This window comes from Neolamprologus multifasciatus, chromosome 19, assembly GCF_963576455.1.
Source record: "Neolamprologus multifasciatus chromosome 19, fNeoMul1.2, whole genome shotgun sequence".
Classification (NCBI taxonomy): domain Eukaryota; kingdom Metazoa; phylum Chordata; class Actinopteri; order Cichliformes; family Cichlidae; genus Neolamprologus; species Neolamprologus multifasciatus.
This window is the reverse complement of record NC_140457.1, coordinates 19,142,870-19,167,754: the sequence shown is the minus strand read 5'-3', so window position 1 is coordinate 19,167,754 and position 24,885 is coordinate 19,142,870. Positions and strand designations below refer to the sequence as shown.

The 24,885-nt window shown below is 39.9% G+C and overlaps 1 protein-coding gene across 2 annotated transcripts in view; it reads left to right on the top strand.

The window, feature by feature from the left end:
• Positions 1-485: 485 nt before the first annotated feature.
• c19h14orf180 (chromosome 19 C14orf180 homolog) overlaps positions 486-24,885 on the top strand; it is a 38,033-nt gene continuing 13,633 nt past the window's right edge. For both annotated transcript variants that reach the window (XM_085142796.1, XM_085142797.1), the window contains exon 1: positions 486-1,018. The gene's annotated coding sequence lies outside the window, so the exon portion shown is untranslated. The remainder of the gene's footprint in view (positions 1,019-24,885) is intronic.

The window sequence follows — 24,885 nt, the reverse complement described above, 5'->3', positions numbered from 1 at the left end:
ATTTTGGAGTATATCTTCGCAGTAGCGATTGACCGCCAAGTAAAGCTACCGGAAATGTACAACCCCACATCCGGTCTCAAACCAGGAAGTTAGCATTTTCTCGTGCACAGGGTCAATTGATTCCAATTCCCTTATCGGATTCTCATTGGCTCCACTTTGAGAGTCACCACCATCTCTAAGCAGCCTACTAAAGACATTACATTCATGCTAATTAATTACATGCTGTGTGGTCAAATATGTATGCATATTGGAGGATTTCCCCTCTTTGTTGTGATCAGTGTTGGGGTCATTACGCAAAAAATGTTTTTACACATATTACACAATTTTCTTAAAAGTAATGCAGAAGTTACTTAACTACACCCAGGAAAATGAAATTTATCCTCGTTTTGTTACTTTCATGTTAATCTGTAAAATGATCTGAAACACATCGTCTCATAATTACCAATTAAAAATTTAAAAACTTTCTTTTAGGATTTAGGTATGGACACAAAGGCGACAACACAAATCAAAGATTAAAAAGTCGCACAAAGAGACTTTAAAGCGACGCGATTCTACTATAGAAACATGAACAGGTAGAAACGGAGATTGTAGCCAGACTGCTCATCACTTTGGTACCTGTCGAAGTTGACCAACGGCAGGCTTCACTGCAAATGACGTCTCACTTTATTTAGCCAACTTGAACATAACTTTGGGTGCTCGGCTAGCTTAGCATTAGCATGCTGTCTTGTTGCTGTGCAGGTGCTGCGAAAAGCCGACTTTGTGTTAGCAGTATAATGCAGCTGTTTCTATCCTAGAGCAGTCTCCACTTTACTATCGCGCTTTCGTCATTTTGTGCAAAAATAAAACTAATGTCTTTACAAATAGAGACTATTTTCCTCCTCCGACACACGAACTGAAATCAGCTGATCGCAAGAACCGATAAGAGGGAGGCAGACTAACGAATCCAAGGAATTGGACTACTGGGAACCGGTTCTTGATTCCCATCCCTACTCAGAAGGCACCAACACACAGTCAAGAGGTCAGTGACTGGAGTTTGATGTGGTGAGGCTTAATAGACCACTGCCTACAGCTGCCTGTGCTGGCATTCGCCTTACAGCGGTAACATCCTTTATTATTTATAATTTTCAGCCTTAATGAAATTTAAACAGATGTATTCTGAATAAACCAAAGCTGTACATTTGTCATGAAGGCCAAAATTAGATCGCACCTTCACTCTGAGTCACACCTGGGTCAACCTTTCTTTCACTGTGGTTTAGTGCAGTTCCTCACTCAGAATTTGTGTCTCTGAAAGAATGCTGGCTTCTTTCTATATCACAAGACAAGGATTTTTCTGTTACAGAGCTGTAGGCGCTGCATCCTTTCCTTGTGTTAAACCTGAAACTGCAAGTGCTTCTAGTTACTGCTGTCCTTTTATAGCTACTATGAATCTGAGTCTTTGTAACGATGGTGTTTACACAAGAAGGTTGTGTGTATTCATTTATTTAAATTAAAGTGATGCACACGTAGCCCATAATACAGCAATAACAGTGATTTGCTTTTACACAGATAATAAATGAAACCAGGAGGAGTAATAGCGGAGTCGATGACATTGCTGAGCTTTCCTGATCTTTCAGGATGTTAGCCGGTGTGACAGCGTGAAAGCCCTACGTCATTTAGCACATTATTTCTCAGGTTCATTGCAGTACACATCTACAGTAAGCGAGCAGCTGAATGAAATGCTGGAGACAATGTTATCTGAAATTGAACTCCGTTTTCGAGCATGAAAGTTCCTATCGGGTAGAGATGGGACTGACCCTGAGAGATAAATGAGGCTGCGCAATTATGTGTCTTTATCAGGTTCAGACAGCCCTGGTGCTGGTCATTTGGGCTGTGTCCTTGTCATCATTTCATGAATGGCACGCTGGCCAGGAATTGCAGTGCCATCGTGGCTCCGTGGCACAGCGACAGGAAAGGTGCCTTTTAGGGTAGTTATTCTTTTTATAGAGCATTAAATCACTGATGCATGCTAGATGGGACAATTTAATGTTGGTGATGGGGTTACACTTGCTTCCCTCACATCACTAAACCATATCAGAGGAGCGTTTTATGGTATGTTGTGTATATTCATATATATATATATATATATCTCATGAAATACATTTAAAGGATACCTGTTAAAATGTTGAAGCAAGTGATAAATATCATGCATGTCACTGTTGTACCTGTGCTTTCCAATTGGTCTTTCTAAGATTATGATTTAACCCATTGCTACTGACCTTTTGTGCTCAGTAACATGCTCACACACACACACACACACACACACACACACAGTGGAATTGTCATCATGTAGCATGCATGTGATGCGAGCTGACAGCGAAACACTTAGTGTCCGTGAAAAATATTCGGGCCAGTGAGCTGCTCACGCTGTCAGCAGGGCAGATGCAGTGGCAACAGGATGCTCCTTCCACAGTGTGTTAGAGCACTGTCCTGGAAAACTAGTAAATGCCACCTGCTCCCGGAAAACAGCAGGTTGTTTGCTGGAAACAAATGACATCATTGAGATGCCAGTGCGGACTGACTGACACAGACGTTTATACTCTTTTGCAAAGATTAAATCAATAATAGATGAGGACGGCAGAGGATGTGGAGGAGAACCCAGAGCAAACCTGGCTTTTGCTTTCAGCTGATTTTTGATGTACTTTGTGCTGTATTTCCTCATAGTGAAGTGTTCACCTCTTGGCTGCTTTGCTAAAAGTTTTTTCTTTTTGATTTGCACTGTTTAAGTTAAGGTGACAGGCTATTTTTTTTTCCTGCCACTCATTAATTCTATACATCTGAAGGATGAGCTGTGTCAGAAATGCACTTGTTCATTTTTGAAACCGTGTAAAGGAGAAAATCATTTGAGGAGCAGCGAAAAAAAACAAAACAAAGGCCTATTTATACCGTGCCTCATTTTCCATCAAATGCCACAAACCACATGGGCTTTATCTTCTGCAAAGAAGCACTTCTCAAATTACTAATAGATCTTGAGAAAACAAAACCATTCTGTTGGATAGATAAGCTGTGTAATAACCCCGCTTTATTCCTGAGTATCAGCCAAGTGCGTAGACACCATTGAGATACACATAAGCATGATTAGGCAATGAGCAGCTAGTCTTTTCATAACTCGTTTAAGGGCCTCATTCCACTCTAGCTTGTCTTTGAGATAATGTCCTATTTAATTAGAAATTGGAGATATCACATTGTTTTTTAATGAGAGAAGCACTTTTCCAGAGCATATGAGGCATCAGAGAATCATACACAAGAAGGATAATGGCGACATGCGAGGGCTTGAGGGAGTCAAGCGAGATGCATTTTCGCTCAGCTGCTTTTTATTCCCTATTCTCAAAATGCTTTCCTCCAATATACTTTAACGTGGAAAGAGGGAGCACTTTGGGTGCAGTTCCATGCAGTGAATGTGTAAAAAAGAGAGAAAGAAAACCCCCTGATTCACTCACCTATTTTAATCTCTTTCTAATATCATTTTGTCTTACATTTACAGACGTATACAAAAGAAAACGCACACACAAACACACCATAATGCAGTAATTCACCATTGTAAGAACTCCTTTGTGATTTCCTGCTCATCTGCATGGTGGGAATGACATGCAAATGTATTTGTTTGCTTGGAGAGAACATGGTAGGGGAGCGGTGAGGCATGAAAGCTGGTGCTGCACTATCCTCTGCCAGCTCAGTGGCACGCTCGGGGGCTTTGACCTTTTACTGTGTCGGTGTCATGGGGTGAGGGGGTTTAGAAATATATGCTTTTCTTTGACCAGGGGCAACTGAAAGTGCCAAAAATCCACCAACTGTTTTCATTTCTTCTGTGTCCAGGACCTGCTGGAGCCAATGAAAAAGGCCCTCGAGGATTTAAAGTTATATTGGAATTTGAAGGTTGCTAAATGCAACTCACACTGCCGATGCATCTCAGTTAACAAGGCCAGTTAATGACTTGTCAGCTGGCAAAGGTTAATGCATGATGTATCAGTGGAGCAAAGGGTAATTTGTAATAGATACACCTTCTTAGGGGAAGGCATGCATGAATTCATATTCGATTAGCAGGAAGAGCCAAAGTGGAAATCCTTCCAAGAACCTTAGAAAATAAGTCAGCTTCTACATGTCAAATAGGTCCTTTATAATGATTGTAATGTTGCAATCAGCCTTTAAACTCCCATTATTAGCAACATTTATACCATAAACAGGGACTTGCTTAGATTCCACATTCTCAGAAAGAAAGTACAAAGCCTGCTGCCTAAAGAGTGCTTTCCTTTTAGAGCTAAACCTAAAGTGGATATTAAGGATTAAAGCTGAGGAGAAAAGTGTTGGAAACCATAGCGCTGTTCTTCACATATGTGCTGAGATATCGATGCTGTCGACTTAATGAAAGGAATCCTGTCAACGTGTCTGCTGCTAATAAGAACTGCGCTATCATAACTGCGGTGCCCCACAGGCTGCAAAACGTCAATGACAGCATTGTTACTTGAATAAGAAATATCCCTGTGAGGAGCATGGCTTGAGCCATCAAACTGTGATCACTTGTAGTCGCAGGCAGGGAATAGATAAACCAGAGCTGCAGCCCCTGACAAAGTGCTGACAGACGCCACTGCTTTGCTTCACCACACATCCCTGTGATTTGTCACCGCTGTGTCACTGCTTAATGTGGAAAAGAATTATGATTGACACATATCCTGGACAAAAAGGAACGACAAATAATTCTGGACAATTACTGAAAACAGATTCGTGGCAAATACTGAGACCTGACTCGCATTTGCTCATTAAGTCGTCTCTTTCATTGTCTGCCGTTCATCACAGCAAGAAAATAATACGGAAACAGAAGGTCAAGGATTTCTAGCCCTAAAATCACATTTTTTTTCTATACATCCTTTCTGAGAGTTTCCTTATCTTGATCCCTTCAGAAAGAATCTCAAACTTGGTCCCTTCTTGTAGCTTACCTACTTAGAGACTGAGCGCTGGCATTGTCTCCTCCGGCCACGCGTCCCCCTCGGTAAAGTCCTTCTCCGGAGGGCTGACACTGCTGGCTCTGTTAAGATTAGATTTGAATTTATGAAGATTGCCTTACCTGGTGCACTGCCGTAATCTATGCTGGAGTAGTAATTCACGTTTAGACTCTCATTTCCAATGCAGTCAAGAAGACCCATATTTCACAGTGACAGTGTAATCACAGGTCCACATTAAAAAGTCATTATTGTTTAAAATCGTCGGCCTGACTGAGAAAACACTGACTTTACTATTGTTGTTCTTCCCATTCACTTGGATGTTTACCCAAGAGCAGAGGCCGCTGTGATTTAAATGTGCGCTTACTGCCTTATTGATCACATGAGGTCTTGAACACACACCACTGGATAAAATCATTGTCTGTTGAGCTTTTTTTTTCCTGATTAGCAGGTAATCTCAGTAACAAGCTTTGATCCCTGTAGATTAGCAAAGGGATAAGTACAAACATGTTTGTTCTGATAGCTCAAATGTGCTATAATCCGTCTCTGCTTTATTGCCAAGTGGTCTTAGATGTGGAGGTTTTTGTGTGTTTTTGTGTGTTTATCTGTAATAATACCCAGCTTTGCTTAGTGCTTGAGGTTATGTTATGTGGTTTATAAAGTAATGGATCCAATTACTTGTTTTACATCCCAGACACCAAAACAGCCAGCTTATTAAAACAGGCTTTTAATTATTTTTCATCATGTTGAGACTCTGTCTTGTTTTCCAGTTAGTAACTCTCACCAGATTTCGCCTGTAACTCCTGCCTCTCGTTGCATGAGATTTCAAGGTGCTAAGCTTTTCATCTTGATTTCATTGCGTGACAGAGGGAGGAGGGAGTCATTTCTTCACTATAAGCTGCATAAGTCCTCAGGCATAGTGTTTTACAGTTGACAGATCAACACATGAGACTGGCTTTGATCCTGATGCTGGAGGTCCTAGTCACTGACTCTCTTTCAGTAACAGGTAAAATCAAAGAACAAAGAAACGTTAGACTCGGTTTATTTGATCACGACATTATTGTTCGTCTTTTGAAATCACTCTTAGGGATGTTAACTTATAGAAATTCAGTTGTTGTTAGAAATATTAATGGTAGTCAAGCAAATTTGATTAAATTAGTGATTGTAGTGTTGTTGTTGTTAAACCTCTTTCTGACCTTATCAGGATACATTCACTGGTCCACCATTATTGACCTCCTTCTCCATTCAAGCTTTAATCAGCATGACTTCAGTGAGGATCAATAACTTCTTTTCATTTTTCACACTTTTCACATTTTTTTTTACAAATCAATATATGCCTGATGGGTTGCTCTGCAGTCACTCCTCCATCCTCACACCAAGGATGACTAACACTCTTCATTTGGCTTTTCCTGTTTGTGTCAAAAATGCAAAGTGAAGTCATTTCTTCTCTTTTTTTCCCCTCTTCAAGAAATGTATTTAATACAAACCAAGGAAATTAAGAGTTCAGATGCAGTGTTAGAACTGAAATTGCTCTGTACTTATGTACAAGAGCGTTTACTTCCTCCTTGATCCATTTAAAGCCATTTAAAAAACCATGACCCAAGTGCTACGCACGTGTTATTTCAACAATAGAGGGACAATGTGGTTTCTATGAAATGCATATCCAACCCCAAATCAATGGGGATTACAGAGCCTTTGTTAGTGCTGAAGCTTTGTTTTCCTTCAGATTTATGATCGTTGTGGGGAGCTGGCAGGAGCCTGTGTGATTACTGCTTACACACTGATTTATACCTCACTTTTAATTATCTGAGGGGGTCTGCAGCTTGTGTGCCAATACATCCTTTCTTTTGGGACCCGGAGGAGGAAAAGGAGCCCTCTCTGGTTTCCGCCCCCCTGCTTGTTCCCTCTTTCCGTCTCTGGTACGAAACTTAACCAGAGATGTGCTGCACCTCTTGCAGCGTCCCACTCCTCCCCAGAGTCAGGCAGACTGATGTCTCTGACATTCATACACAGTGTGGGATCTGAAAAGAGGCTTAAAGGAAATATGAAGCTGCTGTCCACTGGATATGTAACTTTGAATAACACTCCCCAAAGGCCTATAAATGTTTATGTTGTGGGAGTCACACAAACCACTTCTGTGAGCCGATCTTCTCTGTAAAAATACAATAGCCAGGTTTTATTCCAACAACAAGCTATTGATAAGGATACTAAGGATTTTGTTTAGACATGATTTAAATCTATTAGATCCTAAACCCAGAAGTTGATTGAATAAGAACACAATCAGTGACTGTTTTAGTCATAATAGATGTGTTTATCGTCTAATCTTCCATGTAATATATTATTTATGATGCTGCTGAGACACAAGTGTCATTTTGGTTAGAAGATGTATCAAGTAAAAGTGAAAAAGTACAGGTTCTGAAATGTACTCAAAGTAAGAAAGTAAAAAGTAGCTTTTTGAAGGTCGGTTCTACTCTCCAACGTTTGTTCAAAGGTAACTGAACATTGTGCTATATTAATATAATACAAAATATTACTACATGAGATCACAAATATTGTTTGAATTTAAATTTTAATTCTAGTGAATGTACTTAGTTTGAATCTGTTATAGTGGACATGAAACCAACTATTTTCTGTTGTCTTTATTGCAGAGGGTGACTTTGCTGACACAACTAAATGAGCACAGTCAGGGGTTAAAATGGGATTCAGTAAGTAGGGGAACCCTAAGATTTGTTTAGTGGCTCAGTGTGGGGAAAACACTAACAGCTGCAGTAGATTTTCTTTATGTAAATGCAATGCTGTGATCAGATGACCTGCTGTTCTTTGTGGATTTACGCAACTGAATTCAACAAGATGTTCACAGTTTCACAAACTGCATTGTTTATACTGTCTTTATACTAGACAGTACGAAGTGAGTTAATCTACAAATCAGCAGCTTAAATGCAGTTTCATCACTGCTACACTTTGCAGGATGTTTCACAATATAATAGCACAAAATTGATCAAAATACATCATATACAAAAGCCCGTCCTGTCTTTTCTTACATCGTTCTTCATCTCTGAGTGAAGTTAGCTCTCTTTCTTTTCTCTCCCTGTGAAATACAGCAGCTCGGCCTTTAGCTAGCAACACGCTGGGCGACAAACTGCACATGAACAGTTTGCTGATGTTTGTTGAGCTGATAGAAACGTTGAATTTGAAATTACCTGCCACTTAAAAAGCTGTCACTCCTTTCATCCTTTGTCCTCTTCCACAACCTCCACCAACTGCACCTCCCGAGTATAAAAGATGATACTGTTGACCCAAACAGTAGAGAGTGCAGATATTTGTGTTAAACTGTAGGAAGTAAAAGTCCGAAAAAACAAATACTCAAGTAAAGTACAGATACCTGAAAATGCTACTTAAGTGAAGTAACGAAGTAAACTTATTAAAAGAATATGCAACCTCTTAAGAATGGTAAATCATGCTTCAGCAATCCACGCTGAATAACACGCAGTGCCCACAACATCCTTAAAATCGGTTAATGATGTTAAACATATCTTGTGATAATCAAACCTGACCAGCTTCAGTGCAGTTCACAGAGTAACATGTATTTAAGGAGGGCTGATTTCAAGCAGGACTGCTTTGTCTTTGTTAATTATTTTTAATGTCCATCATTAGGAAGTCCCTTGAGGGATGAATCCCGTCGTCTCTGTTTGAACTTAATATCAGCAGCCAGGCTGACTGGCCATTAATCCCTCTGTTGTCTCAAAGACGCGCTGAGACCAGCGACAGTCACATTAATGAGCTCGAGTTGAAGATTTTATGCACATAAAAATAATACTAATAATAATAATTAACTGGTGCTCGTTTTGTTATTGATTCATTTTCTCAACTTAGGGTCACAGGGAGGCTGGCGCCAATCCTAGCTGTCACAGGACGCAGGTTGGCGACTTAAAACAGCGTTAACACAGATCAATATTCACACCCACGCCATAGTGTCACATGGTGGGTTTTATCTCATTTAACTGCAGTTTCAGTCACAAAGGAAATCAGGGATCTGAAGTTGAAGAGCAAAGCTAAAACTGATACTGAACCAAGAACATTTAGTTCAATTAAGAAAATATAATATAAAAAAATCCATGAAATCCCATCATGGCCTCTACTTTTAAGAAAAGGTGAAATTTTTAAGGCACAGGATGATTAAAGAAAAATACTTTCATAGTTTTTGCTGTGTTTAAGTCACTTTTCAATCCTGGCTGCTCCTACCTGAGCTCTGAGCACATGCAGATGACAGGGAGTCGTGGATCTTGCATCGTCATGCGCATCTTTCTCATTTCCTTGCATGAGCCCTTCATCCCATTTCTTTTCTTTTCTCCTGGTTCCTCGCCTCAGACCACTTCAATCCTGTTTAAAATTTCATAGCTGAAAATCAATGATGGGTATATCTCCTGATTAGATCTGTGTTCAAGGCTGTGTTCTGTGTGGGCAGGTGAGTCATGCAGGGGTCTCCTCCATATGGGGGGGTCTGTGATGAGATTTTTAAACAGGTGGTTAGAGGAAAAGAACGTTATACCTCAGCAGAAATCTTTTGCACGTTCTGACCTTGAAAATTGGTTCAGATCACATATCTTGGTGTCACTGTTCCTTGATGTCCACTCCTGTAGGTGTGTGTAAGAGGTTTGTGGTGAAGGTGTTGGGCAAAGGGGAATAGATGATGTCACATTGATGGATTATTCCTCTCATTGCTAGCTCCAGCGATTATGTCAGCAGCCCAAGAGACAGCAACACGTCTTTGTGAAATGCTGATGCTAGACTTACTTACTGATTATAAGTCACTGCATCACTGCCAAGCAGATCTGTACACACTCGCTGAGCTGCAGTGAATAATAGAATGACTCCACTCAGAGCAGGGGGGCAGCAGACCTCAGAGACCCAGGGTGGGGTTTTTTTCAGTCAAATCTGAAGATGGCTCTCCGTGCTCAAAGCCCCTATCCTCTCAGCACATGCCTGACTCCTTTTTGTTTCCCTTTGTGAATGAGGAAGTGCGAATGGCAACAAAGATGCACAAACCGCTCACACAGTGTCATCCCTTTTCACAATAATTCTATTCCCCTCTTCCCAGCAGCCCGCTTTCATTTGTTCAATAGTGAATTCTCTGGCTGTTAAACTGAGGGATTGACTGTGGTGCTTGTCAGGCTTTTATCTTTTGCCCTGATTCATTTTCATTCCCACTATGAAAGGGAGTACAGAGCGGCATCCGGTGCTATTATTTAGTCCGAGACAAGACGATCTTGCTTCACAACCCCTCATGTGAGTCATACCATTGTTTATCAAAGACGTTGCAACATTACTGTACTAAGAGAGATGATTACACTAGAATTTTATGGACTATTACAGTGAGAGCGATGGAGCTGGTGACCACAGAGTAATGACATCCATCTACCCCCCGCCGCTGGATTTAACAATACATAAATGTATTGTAGGAAAAATACAGTAGGAAAAATGGTTTATTCTTGTCGTATTACTGTAGGAGAATTGCACTATATTTTTCCTGTAATAACGTTTCTCCTACAAAAACAATTTTCTATAAAAAGACCATTTCATAAGTTAAGGGAGGGTTTTTCTTTGATGATGGTCATTTTCTGTTTCTGCTGTTTCCAGCAAGTTTTTATTGAAACACCCAGTAGGATTTCCTGAAATGGCCACTTGACTTCTTAGATTTTTGTCATCAGCAAAATCGGTAGCTCCTTAGCAGTGCATCCTAGAAATGGTTTGCTTCTAGTGGTACATTTCTAAGCCGCAAAGTCGATCCCAGTATGAATGTGACTTTTCTGTTCCCGTAGCATTCTCGTGAAATGAACTATGACTCCAGAAGGAGGTCATAAAATAACCCAGAACAACGTCTGAGGTACTGCAGGCCTCACTTGCCTCAGTCAAGGTCAAAGTTCATGATTCAACAATAATAAAGAGACTGGGCAAAAACGGCATCCATAGGAGAGTCGAATCACTGATGACCCAAAATAACGCAAAGGCTCATCTTGCATTTACCAAAAAAAACATCCTGATGATCCCCAGGATTTTTGGGAATTCTGCTCTCAACCAGAAAATCCTGAAGGAATGTGTCCAGCCATCAGTTCATCCCCTATTGCTCAAGAACACTCAGACTATGCAGCAAGATTTTGATCTGAAAAAACACATTAGCAAGCATCTCTGAATGGCTCAAAACAAATTAAATTTAAGGTTGAATTGGCCTAATCAAATCCCAGAGTTTAATCCAATGGAGATGTTTTTGGCAGACCAAAAACTAAAATCCTCCACTGTGGCTGAATTAAAACAGTTCTGCAAAGAAAAGTGAGCCAGAATTCCTCCTCAGTGATGTGAAATAGTTGTTCACAGCACTCCAACTTTTCTGAACAGAAAATAAAAGGATGCAGCGGAGAGGAACTGCCACTGTAGTAAAAGCCTCGTGTGTAGCACCGGGGCTGCGGCATCATAAAGATAAGACAGGTGTTTTCTTTGCTCTCCAGACATGTGCCACAGTGTCGCCTTTTGTCTACACACACGCAGACACACATAGACTTCTTTGGATGGATGCATTTTATAGCTTACATCGCAGAGAAATACACTTCTATTTCGCCTGATTGCTGTTGCCTGCTGGGCAGTTATCATGCTATTGTCACTGTTACATTGGTGGAACTAATGGATCTAATAGAAGCGTGTTTGCCGAGCCCGAGACGATGCAGTTATGCATAGGTTTATGTGGCTTTGGTGCAGAGCTACACGTGTTCAATTTTCTAAATAAGTTATGACAAATTGTATAGCTGTTTTTGTTTTCATAGAGCTGGGAAAAGGAAGTTCATCATATATCTCCGTCATCGTGACACTGGTTCTATTTTATAATAAATATTGTATAAATTGACAAATCTCTGCAGTCACATGTGAAGGAAAGACACTGAGGATTTAATAAAGACTCTGCCACCCTCTGTGTTTAAAAGAAGGCACGTCTGCCCTCTTCAGGCCTGGAAAATAATTTGGAAATTAAAAAAATAACTGGGTAATGTAGATGATCCGATTCAACAATGTGTTCCCTGCAAATATCACAAAATCCAATTAACCCAACAGGTGTGGCAGGTGCAGCACTGGGTGTATCACAGCAGGTGTAGCTTTTTACCCCCATGTCTTATTTTTTCTTCCTTGGAAGCCCTGAAGGAGAATATCTAACTGAACTCACCAGGTAACTTATTTGCAATTAGATTTGTTTTATTTGCCCCATTTCTCCCAACCAGCATCTGTGGCTGCTGCTGGAGCCAATTACTACCACAGTAAAAAAAAAAAAAAGTGCAAAGTAGAAATCTGGTTGTGTCGGGGTGTGAGTGTGTGAAGGAGAGAGAGACAGTGCATTTACAATTTGTGACAATTCCCATCCAGAGGCCAAGATTCTCTGGGGGAAACCCAGGAAATTACACCTTGCTCTCATATCATTCCATCTTTCCTGAGCCTGTTGAGCCACCCACTTCCTCACCACTTCCCCCCACCACCGCTACACCTGACACAGTTACTCCGCTGCTATATGCCGGCAAAATGTTACAGCGGCCCAGTTTTTGAAAAGCCATTTCATTTTTCACTCTTGTCTGGGTCTCGCCGTAATGGGCTCCTCTCATTCCACATGGTTTCATCAGTAATACACATTCAGAGCAATACTTGCTGGCCTTCTGCGACCTCGGACAGTGGATGCAATTATGACAGGCCTAATGCCTTACCAAACTGCACTTCCAGTCTGCTTTTAGCAGAGCCCTGTGCTGTGCTGCATGTGCACTGTTCAGTTAACCAGCACGTGCAAGATCAAATTTAAAAATGACATCATTGTTGATCCAAATGAAAATTGAACATATGAATCCTTGCCAAATCTGAAATACATTCGTCATGATTTCCTACGGACACGATTAGCAATAGTGAAAATGTTGCATTATTTTATTAATGCACTTCAAAAAAGAATATGGGATGGATTTTGCACTTCTTCAATCTTTAGTGCACAATCAGGACAGAGATGTTTGTGTACGATGGATGGATGCCAGGATCAGAAATGGGGACTTGCAAGATATTGTTCCCCACAGAGGGTTAAGCATAGGTTGTACTGAGCCTTCCCTTCTTTTTTCTAGTGCCAATGGGACTAAAACAAGAGGCATGTTAAAGCCTAAAGCCCAGCAGGTGACCTGAAAGACAGATGTTTGGCTTTAGTGAACTGATTGTTACCTCAGAGATGTTTCATTCTGTGATCCACGAGCATCCCCAGACACAAAATGGATCAAGTGAGAGAGACACCATGTTTTCCAAAGCCTGGTAATCCTTTGTAAAAAGGTAGAAAAGTGCTCCATCCTTCTCTGCATTACCGTATGTCTTTTAGAAGCTCCCAACATTCGTTTTCTCCACTTGAGAGTGCATCATACATTGTGCCTTTATTCTAAAATTCCACTCATATATATGTACACTGTGGGGATGGACATGGGCAGCAACAACACCGGCTGTGGCATTTAAACCCAAAGTGTCCCACCAGCAGCCTGAACTGTTGATAGAAGGCAGGATTAATAATATGATGTTTTCTACAATAAATTCTGACCCGACCATCTGAATGTTACAGCAGAAATTGAGTCTTATCAGACTGGGCATGTTTTTCAATCTTCCCTTGTTGAAAAGTGTGAAGTTAGCCTCAGCTTTGTGTTCTTAGCTGACAGGAGTGCCACCTGGTGTGGTTTCCCGCTTTAGCTCATTTGCTTCAAGGTTCGACATATTGTGTTTTCAGAGATTCTCTTCTGCATACCTTGGTTGCAATGAGCGGTTATGTGAGTTTATGATGTGTTTTTATCAGCTTGAAGCTGACTGGTTATTCCAGACGTAAAGGGAAAAAAAAAAAAAAAAAACAACAACGCTTGGACACTGCTAGCACGGGGCGCCCACACAAACGCAAAGCAGGAGATGAAGCATAGCTGAATATGTTTCCAAACCAACTTCATTCTAAGCCAAAGACTAGAAAATATGGTGAAGCACATCTTCCCTTTGGTTTTACCTGCACAAGTGCCGAGGTAGGTCTCCCTGCAGGATTGGTTTTCCCTTCGTCGGGAGCAGCGCTGGGCTGTTTAAATCACGGACAAACAGTATCCCACATTCTTGATTTGTAGTTCACAAACACTTGTTGTAATGACTAACTACTCCTGACATTTTGGAGATGCTAGCTCTTTATACAGTAAAGTTACAGTGGGATACAAATAATATCAGGCTGATCCTGCCACAATTTGTTCCCCCGGTTCAAATCACGGACAAACAGCATCCAACAGTTGTTTATGTTTTTGAACCCATTTTGCAGAGGGATTTTTTGAAAAATGTATTGATAGCAATGTTAAATATTATTACACAGGAAAAAAAAAAACAACTACATGTAAAATAATTACACCATGACGCCTCTGCCTTTGGAGGACGTGTTATTGCGTGCGTGCGCGCGCGAGGGGGGGCGCGAACATTTTTCTTGTAAAACAAGGGGGGCCCAGCAAAAAAAGTTTGGGAACCACTGGGTTATTCTCTTCTAACACCAACAAGGCATTTCCACCCAGAAAACCCTGGATATTTTTTTTCAGACCATTCCCCTTAAAATAGTTGTATGGGAAATTTTCAGTAGATCAGTTTTTTTTTTTTTTTAAATGCATAAATCAGCGTATCTTCAAAGCCAATTATATCACCTTTTCTTCCCCATTCTGATGCTCAGTTTGAATGTCAGCTGCTTGTCTTGACTGTGTCTACATCCCCAAATGCACTAAGTTGCTTTAATGTGATTGGCTGATTAGAATATTGCATTAATGAGCAGTTGAACAGGTGTACCTAACAAAGGGACCAGTGCATGTATGTTTTCTGCTTTACTAGTGGCTTTCCCATCAGCTTTGTTTGTACTTTGTATTCAGCTCTAATTAGCGACATGCTAAACACTTGCTAATTATCAGCCTGTTAACATTGTCTCTGGGAGTATGTCAGAATGAGCTCAAATCACCAGCATGCCCAAATAGCCTGCAGCTTCTGAAAGCTTAGCTGTGATTCTTTGCTTTTTCTTTTCCAGGAAAACCAAATACATCAGGCTGGATTCAAGGGTAATACATATAAAAGATGCTAACAACTTTGCAGCAAAATAGATTTATTGAGTTTGAACACTGGTGACCGTTTCAGCTGAGCTTTAAAAGTGATACACTGATGGAAAATAATGATGCAAACTTTACAGTTTAGAATAAAATTGACAATAAAACAGGGATGTAAAAATGCATGTAGGGTATGTATGTCACATCAGTGTTTAAATAATTAATGTGAGTTCATGGCTTCCTACATAGTATATCAACAAATGGCATACAGGCTGACTTGGTTGTTCTGGATTCTCCATGACTATATGCTTATACTGTGCCCTTCACCGTACAGCAGCAAGGCATTCGATTTATAGAAAGCAGCATGTGGTTGGGATACATCCTGTAGCGATAAAACCAATATTGCTACATAATTATCATGGATTTTTTTTTACAGTATAACCAGTGCACTTCTCCTTGAGGGGAAACTGTCAGGATGTAGATGAATTAGGATTTTATTAAGCTACAGTAATACATTTCTCATATCTACTATTTTATTGTAGGTTGCCTCTATTGTCAAGAGAGCCTACGGTAAAACACTAAACGCATCAGTGGTTGCATACTAATTTTATGTGAAACACAAAGCATGTTGTCATGTTGTTTAGCATTAGCATTTTGCTTTATATTTGAGACTTCCAATAATCCAGACCCGCTGGAAAAATATAAGTAAGCCGTTCTATCTTCTGTGAATATAATATGTTTGTAAAGAAACAAAATATGGTATTAGATGAAAAGTTAAACTAAATGAACCCTTTAAAGCCGGTCGGAGCAGGCACGCTCCGTTTTGCGTAACTATTTTTAAATCCCGGTAGAAGTGCAACCACGTAAGTTAGCGCAATTTTTTTTTTTTTTTTTTTTTTTTTGCATATGAAACCGGAGGAGTTGTACTTACATCTTATGCAATCAGCTTGTCCTAGGTCACGGTTTCCTTCCACATATGGCTTTGCAAAAATTGCATAAAAAGCATTTGCAGCAACAAAAACATAATATTCCAGAAACACGCTTTGCCGATCCGATCAGCTGTTTGTAACACTTCCTACGTTGGAATAGACGTCAGCGCGAACTATCACATGTCCGCCATTACCTGCGGACATGCGATAGTTCGAAACCGGGCAGGTAATGGCCTGGTTTTACCTTCAGGGCCTTATAAGCCTATACTGGTGTTTTTAAAAGTTATGTTCTACTTTATGACTTTCTGTATCATTTCTGGGAAGCTTAGGACTCATATTGCACTGCTGGAAATAGTTTATTTTGATGCATATGCTGTTTTTTGCATTTGCATTATAATATTTATTTTCGTTTTTCCTGCAGTATATAAAAATTGGTGTATTTCAGAAAAAAACTATGAAGACACTCAAAATAAATTTCCTTTTTTGTATTTACAATTTTGAGGGATAAGCCTCTTAAATTTCTCTAACTAGAAATATATGTTAAAAAAACTTTTTTTTTTTGTAGTTTATTGCACTTTTTTGCAATTTATGTAATTACTATGCACTTAATGCATACATATTATTAAAATTTGGGCTATAATGGTTGTATTGATGTATAGTAACTTGAAATGCTCCCAAAAATGGCACTATAGCATGAAAAAATATAATATAAGTTCTGGCGGACTTAGTTCTATGGTAGGTCTTAAAGGGTTAAAGTTGTACTGTTTGGATACATTTACATAATTTGTTATGTTAGTTTCCTGATGTAAATACTTCCCTTTGCAACTGTAGTCATCAGTTTCCTTGAGCTCCCCTAAAATGTGTAATAGAGATGTTACAGTATACTTATGTTTGATAAATGATTATTTATCTTTCTACAGATAGAGTGGTTCATAAATAGATGGGTACACTTCATCAGCTGGTCGTTAAAACAAATATCAAATCAACTAAACAAACAGCAGCAGTTCAATGCATTTAGGCTTGCAGACAAGTCAAGATGAACTGCTGAAGTTCAAAACAAGCATCAAAATCTGGAAGAAAAGTGATTTAAGGGATTTTGAATGTGGCATAGTTGTTGTATATGTATGTAATAATATTAGCACTTCAGAAACTTCTGATTTATCGTTTAAATATGGAGCAAACTCTCTGAGGAATGTTCCCAGCACCTTGCTAAATCTATGGCACAAAGAATTAATGCAGTTGTACCTGAGGAAAGAAGGGAACAATTAAGATTCCTAAATTGCTTTAATGCCAGTTACTGCTATGGCCAACTGAACTAGGTAATGGCTTACTTTTTAACCTGAGGAATTCCCCCCAAAATAAATGTTACACAAATTAAAAGGCTGCTCTGGATATTTATTTCAACTTTTATAGCTGGCACAAATCCACTACCAGCTGTTTCCAGCTAGCCATATGTTTTTCCTCGGCCGAATTTACTGCATGGAAGGTAATTCTGCAGTTTTAGTACATTTTACCTCTGCATTGTATAACACAAGCTCAGCAGTACATCGCAGCACTCACAGGCACAGCAGGTTAGTCTCTATGACTGCCTCTTTGCGGCCTGTCAGAATGAGCCATGGCAGAGAAGGTGGGATTGTCCCACCAGAGATGTATGCATCGGGAAGCTGTAAATCCTCCCCTGCCTTCCATTTGTTTACACCTTCTGTTTCCTGCCAAACAAACTACTAGATTTCCCGTGAGAGTTCCAGACCCACACGCAATGTCTTTAGTGGACACGGTTTTTACAGGCGTCACAGCCAGATGAAAACAGTTAAAACATCATTTTTTTTAAAGGTCTGTTTGTTTGGAGCAGGGAGCGAGGCTTAGGTTCAGCTCAGTTAAGATATAGGAGGTGCTTTAAAATCGACATGTCGATGATTGCTGTCATTCCCCTTTGAGTAAACGACCTGATTCATTTCAACAACAAGCAATTATGTTCAGCTTTTATTCTAATCCATCTCCTTATCCGTACATCAAAACCTACAACACAGTGCAGGAAGTAGCTTTGAGACAGGGAAAAGAAATTACTGGGGAAATTTCGAGCTTAGAGGTAGCTTTGTTTCATAAAATCAAGTCCCTATTTATTGTCTGCTCCTCTGTTTTTTTTCTACTACTTTTTACTTTTTTTCATGTGGTTTTAGTTTGACTGTTTTTTGTAGCTTTTTTCTGTTCTATTTTTTTTTAAATTATTTACTGTGTACTGTGTGCACACTTCCAGTTTTTTATCATTTAACCAAGAATCCAAATTATGTCAAATCCCAACTGGATTCTGTTAATTAAGTGCCCTGAAATTTCACCCCAAGCTCCTTTCCCTACTATTTTGCAGTGATTTGAAATGGTTTAACTGGAGCCACCACTAGACTAAACAGTGCTGGTGTTTGTGTGTGAGTCTGCACCTAATATTTGAGTTTTATGTCTCTGTGCCAGAATGTTTTATTAACGTGGTACCTCACAGAGGAGTTGACGTATTTCACCAGTGAAGGACGTGACCCTGGCTGTTTATTTCCCATGATGAAATTGTCCAGAGGTTGATGACTCTGTAAATAAGCAGTTCATGGAGCGGCAGATCTTGGCTTTCGGTGACCAATTTAATTATTATTGTTTAATCAACACAGGGCAGATCAGGTGTAGATCTCCCACAATTTTTTTTTAAATGTTACAGTTCAAAGAGACATGAGCACTACCTGTGTGCCTTGGTTGTCTTATATGCTCTTGGTTCCCAAGCTTGGAAGTCCCTCCAGTGACTCTTGGCTGCTGAGTGGGCGCTTGTGAATTTTCCCATGATCCACAATTAATATACACTTCCATTTTAGTGCACTAATAGTAAAGTGAATTAAGGCAACTTTTTGTTTCGAGCATAATGTTTTTTTTATACTAATGTGCAAAATGAGCTACCCCTCATTTCTTTTATGTTTTCCTTCCAAGGAGCCAGACTCTTGTTACTCTTTTTAATCAGTTTTTACTAACAGTTCTCCGGCTTTTGAAAGTTTTTCTTTGTACTTTCTTTGTCTGCTTTTTCTCTCATTTCAATTCAGTCCTTGTACCTGACCATTTACAGAATTTTACAGAATTTTTTTTTTATTAAGCCACTTTACACTGACCTGTGAATGATTCAAGACTAAAAAAGGCACCTAACTAAAGGGATGAACCAGTGTTGTGTCCACACATAAGAGAATACAAAGAACCAATTTTCCATCCATCCATTCGCTTCCGCTTATCCTTCTCAGGGTCGCGGGGGGCGCTGGAGCCTATCCCAGTAGTCATAGGGCGAGAGGCGGGGTACACACTGGACAGGTCGCCAGTCTGTCGCAGGGCCAACACACAGGGACAGACAACCATTCACACTCACATTCACTCACACATTCACAACTATGGGCAGTTTAGATTTTTCAATTAACCTATCCCCACAAATTGGGGACCAATTTTACATTGTATCTTAAATGTGTTTATTACTAGAGGCCTGTTGGCAAAAAAACACACTAGATAACGATTTTACAGGCATATTTTTGCACCATGAAGGTGATTCCCACAAAAGAGTTAGCTAAAACGTGATGTGCAGTTTATTCTTAAAAATCTGAGGAAACCGAGCAAGTGAAGGACAAAATAGGCAGATGAACAGTAACTGAAAGTCATGTGTTTATGAATCTAAAAAGTCTGGACCTTCAGTTTCTCCATCTGCTCACTGAAGCCTCATCAGAAATGGCCTCAGTGAAAGGATGGTTTTCAAGAAGTCATTCTTAAGGAAGGAACGAAGGAGAAAGTGAGGTCAGTATGCACAGAGGAGCTCAGGAGAGAGTTACAACAGAGAGGGTCTCAAGGCTCTGTTATGGTTTGGGCCTTTGCTGGCACGATCAATGGAATTATAAATGCAGAAAAGTGCCATCTGATTTGCAACCGCTTCGTTTCTCAGCATGACAATGATCCCAGTGATCCTCTACTTATATTAACACCACTGCAGAGGTTGTTGGTTCACTTGTATATCAAAGCATGTTATTTTTGAACATAAGCCTGTCTCAAAGTTGTCAAGTCTGCATGTCTGCACCCAAATAAAAAAAATTCTGCTCTCTCCATTCCATTAAAAGATCATGTCATCAGTGTCTTGCAAAACCAATTAACCTCCATAAGGAGAGCTGGCCATTGAGAATTTAATCAAATACTGCCAATTAATGGACATCTTGTGGTAGGAGCTGTCTGTTTATACCAGAACAGCTGAAAACCGGGCAATAACACAGTAACAGGAAGCCTGGTTTCAATAGCTTTCATTAGTGATTTTCTTCTTGTTCCTCCATACATTTAGAAAATCCATTTTTATGATGATCTCATCATTTCAGTGTCATTATCTGAAAATATCTGCATTAGCACATTCAGTGGCAGGTTCAAGAGTGCAAGAATATAAACTCTTTTATTCTCTGGGGTTCTGTTACTATAACACTGCATGTTCATAGTTGACTATATCAGCCATATCACAATGCTGTGTCAGCACTGCCTATAGATTCACTGTATGGTCAATCTATAAAGTCCTCTGTCCTCACGCACATGCAGCTGTTAGGAATTGTGTTGCAAAGGGAGAAATTAAAGGGCCAAGAAAATGGGAATCTATAAACATATTATACCCTGTTGTTAATGGAAATGTCATCAGCAGAAATCTCACAGCTCCACTGAGTGATGAGCCAATTTCTCTTTAGATAGGTCTTTCTAAACCACTCGCATGTAAAATGGCTGGAAATGACCAGGATTAACTATGTACAGTAGCACCAGTTTGCCACCAAAAACAAAACGACCAAATTTTCCAACCAATTAAATTTAAAGGCCTTTTATCCCAGTTTTGAATGGACTACAATAAAAAAGGGAAGTCTGGAATGAAAGTGGAGCGCTTCTCTTGAAGGATGGATAATGACACATAAACATTTACTGTGTTTGGTCACTCCCTGCTGGTCACTCGCCTTCTCTGCCCTTCCATAACAACCCCTTATTCCAGATGAAGTGGGGAGTGTTTCTCTGGAGCTGCCTGCATCAGTGGTTGATTGACCATGACACTGAGCTCCTCTTGTGGCAGTGGTTAAGATAAATCGTACACGAGGAGCTCACTACATTAAACTTTCCTCAGCGCTATATTAAAACAGGATTAAAACAGTTGATGTTCCCTTTTTTTATGCAAAAAAAGTTCAAATACACATCAAAAATTTTGCAAAGGTTTTGCATGGACTTTTTTTTACTGCCTGGCCAACTTTCAGAAATCTAAGTGGAGACGTGGAACAAAAACAACCCATTAATTTTTTGCGTTTTGGGATCATAAATCAGCCCTCTCCGAGGGCCTTTTTAGTTCCTTTGCAACCGACTTTATATAATATGCAAAAAGAAAATGATCCTTCAATCAGGATGTTCATAATGTAGTATCACACACAAGTTTTGGTTTCACTATTAAGTCATTCTCTCTGACTCAGTTTCTAATAGAGAAAACTGAACACAGTACAGCCATCACCACTCTGTAGTATCCCTATTAGGTTCCCAGATTCATATTTAGACTCTTGTCTGTGCTCAAGTGCTCTTCTCACATGTCTCATATTGAGGAAATTGTTAGATTAAAGTGTTGCTATGAAAGCCTCCCAGACCTCACCATTATTTTTTCCCCTTAAGAGGAGAAAACATCTATTTGCAAGCACTTGATGGACTAACCCACACCTGCATAATTATGCAGGAAGAAAGGGGGAACATGGGACACTGATAAATGATTAAATGGCAAGCAGAAACAAAACCAGTGAGGCTGCAGGTGACTTCTTAACGCAGGTGGCAGGTAGGCTGTTTTCAATTCCTCACAGACATGAACCCATTGACCAGTTTCACTACACCACAAAACCTTTGAAAGGATTGCTAACATTATGCTCATGTCAGCTGATGCAGAGTAAATGTGGCATTTACATCCTAAAATAAGTCCATGTGTCCACCATCACACTATTTCTAACTGCATCTTAGCTGATTTGCATCTGTAGCATGCCCAGCGCAGCTCTGAATTGTGCTGGTGTAGCTAACAGAAAAAGAAAATGCTTAAAATGCTTTAAGTGCTTGTTGGTTGAGACACTGTAAACAGCATGACTATGCAGCCTCAGACAGTTTGAATTAAAGCTATGTTAATGAAGTGTGGCAGAGAGCCCGTGATTGTCTGCATCATCGTATCCCAGATAAAATGAGTAAGCTGTGAGTGTCGTTACTCCTGTCTCATCCTCTGACATCATGTTTTGTAAGCATTTAATTGAGAGCTAAGACAAAAGCTAACAGAGAAAAAGAGGAGACAGCTTTGAGGAAAACCACGTTCCTATATGTGATAAATCAAGAGGCCTTATTAGACTGAACAAGTGGGAGTCGACGACATCTCAAACAGCCAGCAGTCACATCATAGCTGTTGTCACATGTGAATTGCAGTGTCACTTAAATTTATTAAGAAGTCAATGTAGTCTTCTGTCGCTGGCTGTTGTCAGTAATTTACCTCCCACACAGACAAAACAAACCTTCACTTTTTCTCTTTGCAGACAGATGCTGTGGGCTGTGAATAAGCAAGGAGGGCCAGGAGACATGTGTGCCTTCAGATGATTGCACACATGTCTCCTGGCCCAGATTTTTGTTTTCTTGACTGGTGTTGTAAAAAGATTGATGAATAAAGACATCACTCTAATATTTCAATGTTCTTTGTTTGTCTCAAAATATCAGAGACGGACAGCAGGGATCACTCACACTGTAAAAAAGACATGTAGATTTGAGCAGATTTGGTCACCCTTTTCTGCAAAGCTTCATCAGAGCATGTGTGCTGAGTGTGTGAGATTGCTTTACATCTGTGGATTGTCCACTAGGGGTTGCAAGAGTAGAGCAAAAGATAATGAGCTCACCAGAGATGCCATATAAGGCGATTCCTTTTAATCAAGAATTCTTAATGAAGTGATTTTAACACACTGTGACAGAGATGAGTCATTACAAACCCAGTTAAGTGGTTCCTTTCATTAAGATTTTAAGATAAGCTATGTTATTAGTCTTGACTGAATGTGTAACATGTGTGACTTTTTCACAGTAACCAGTTATGATCGTTTAGGCGATAATATCAGCAGCCATACTTCCTAGTTTTCTTCTCCTAAATGAATGTTGCCCTTTGTTGCAAGGCACAGTTGGAGCGAGACCTGATCGAAAAAGAAATCTGTGTTAAATGATGTATAGATGTGTCAGAATCTTAGCAGGGGGATTTGCGTTACTTTGTTTACCTGGACAGTGTTTGTCAGTAAAAGTCACTGGGTCAGATAATTGAGTAAAAAGAGACAGATGGTGGCAGCGTTTACTGCTGATTACATGGAGGTCATAAACTGCCTTTCAGTAGCTGGGGGTGTCAGGACCAAGCCTATTAAACTGCCAGAGCCTGAGTCTTTGAGGGATGCTGGTGCACCAGTGGGAAAGTGGATGGGTTTAAACAGACCACAGAATTCAAGAACAGAGCATAATATTTATATCTTTAAAAAGGGATGCAAGGTTTCATATTGGATGTGGTGTTTTGTGCAAGCTTGCAGTCCTGCTGGATATCTTGGCGGCCTCATGTCAAGAAGAATACTTAGTCTTGGCTTCATATCTTTGGACTTGGCATACCGTAGCTTGGGATGTAGCCGCTGTCACTCATACAGAGGAATATATTCCATATCAGAGACCTCTAGGCTATAGCAAAATTGCATAGAGTAGCTGTATGTGCACAATGCGGGAAATATAAATAGTATATGCTGATGTAGGGTCATGCGCAGTGTTGAGAAATGACGGGAGGACACAAGAGCAGCAATGTTCCCCTGCAAACCTGCTGGACAGAGCAAAATGTATTAATCTTTATTTAATAGTGAAAGATTTTCTCATTACATTAAGTCGTGCAGAGAAAAGTTCAAGTATGCATGAGGCAGAGAAACTAAGACTAAGGTTTCCAGTATTAAAGTAAAGGATGCATTGATTTCAATCTGCTGATAATTAACAGTAAAGTTCATCATTTCATACCAAATTGCACACTTGTGTGCTGAGGGAGTGCGGTGATATATAAACCAGTCCAACCTGCAAAACACTGCAAATGTGCATTACACAAACCATTAACACTAATTTAATATACCAAAATTTACTGCTCTGCAATAACCTGCTGAAGTTAAATTTATATCTGTGAATGACAGTTTCATTCCACTCTGCAGTCTGCTGAAGGGTCTGCTCGCTATCTCTTTACATTAGTGTGGTGTATTGGTGTCCCTGGGCAGTGGGGGCTGTGTTTGCTGATCACACTGATGTATATGTCTACCAACTCCACAGGACAGGCAATCAATATTCCAATAACAGGTAGATTTCCATTCTCACCCTGCAGACTAGTGACCATCAATCTATATCTATGTCAAAACAATTGTAAATAAAAGATCTGCGTTTCTGCATTGGGAGCAAGTCAAAAGAGTTAATTGTCCAACAGCATCCCAGCCAACATGCAAAATGCAAGACAGCAGTTGTACAGACATCACATGCATGATATATAAAGTGTGAGTTTTTTATGATGTCAACTTTGCATATCAGTTTTATGGTGATTTATATTTTATCACTACTGTTTTATGATGTATTTGCAAGAGCATCAACTGTCTAAATATTGTTTCTCTCATCAGTTGATTTCAGTGTAGTGGGCATTACCCAGGCTGAGGGCTTCCAGATCATTTAACGATGATGGAGATTTTTTCATGGTTGGAAAAACACTATTTTTGAAAGGATTGTACTCTATGTTTTGGGTGGGCTTCCAGTTGCATAGTTGCCCCAATAGATAAAGATCCAGTCCCTTCACAGTTCAGTGTGTCGTTTCAGTTTGGC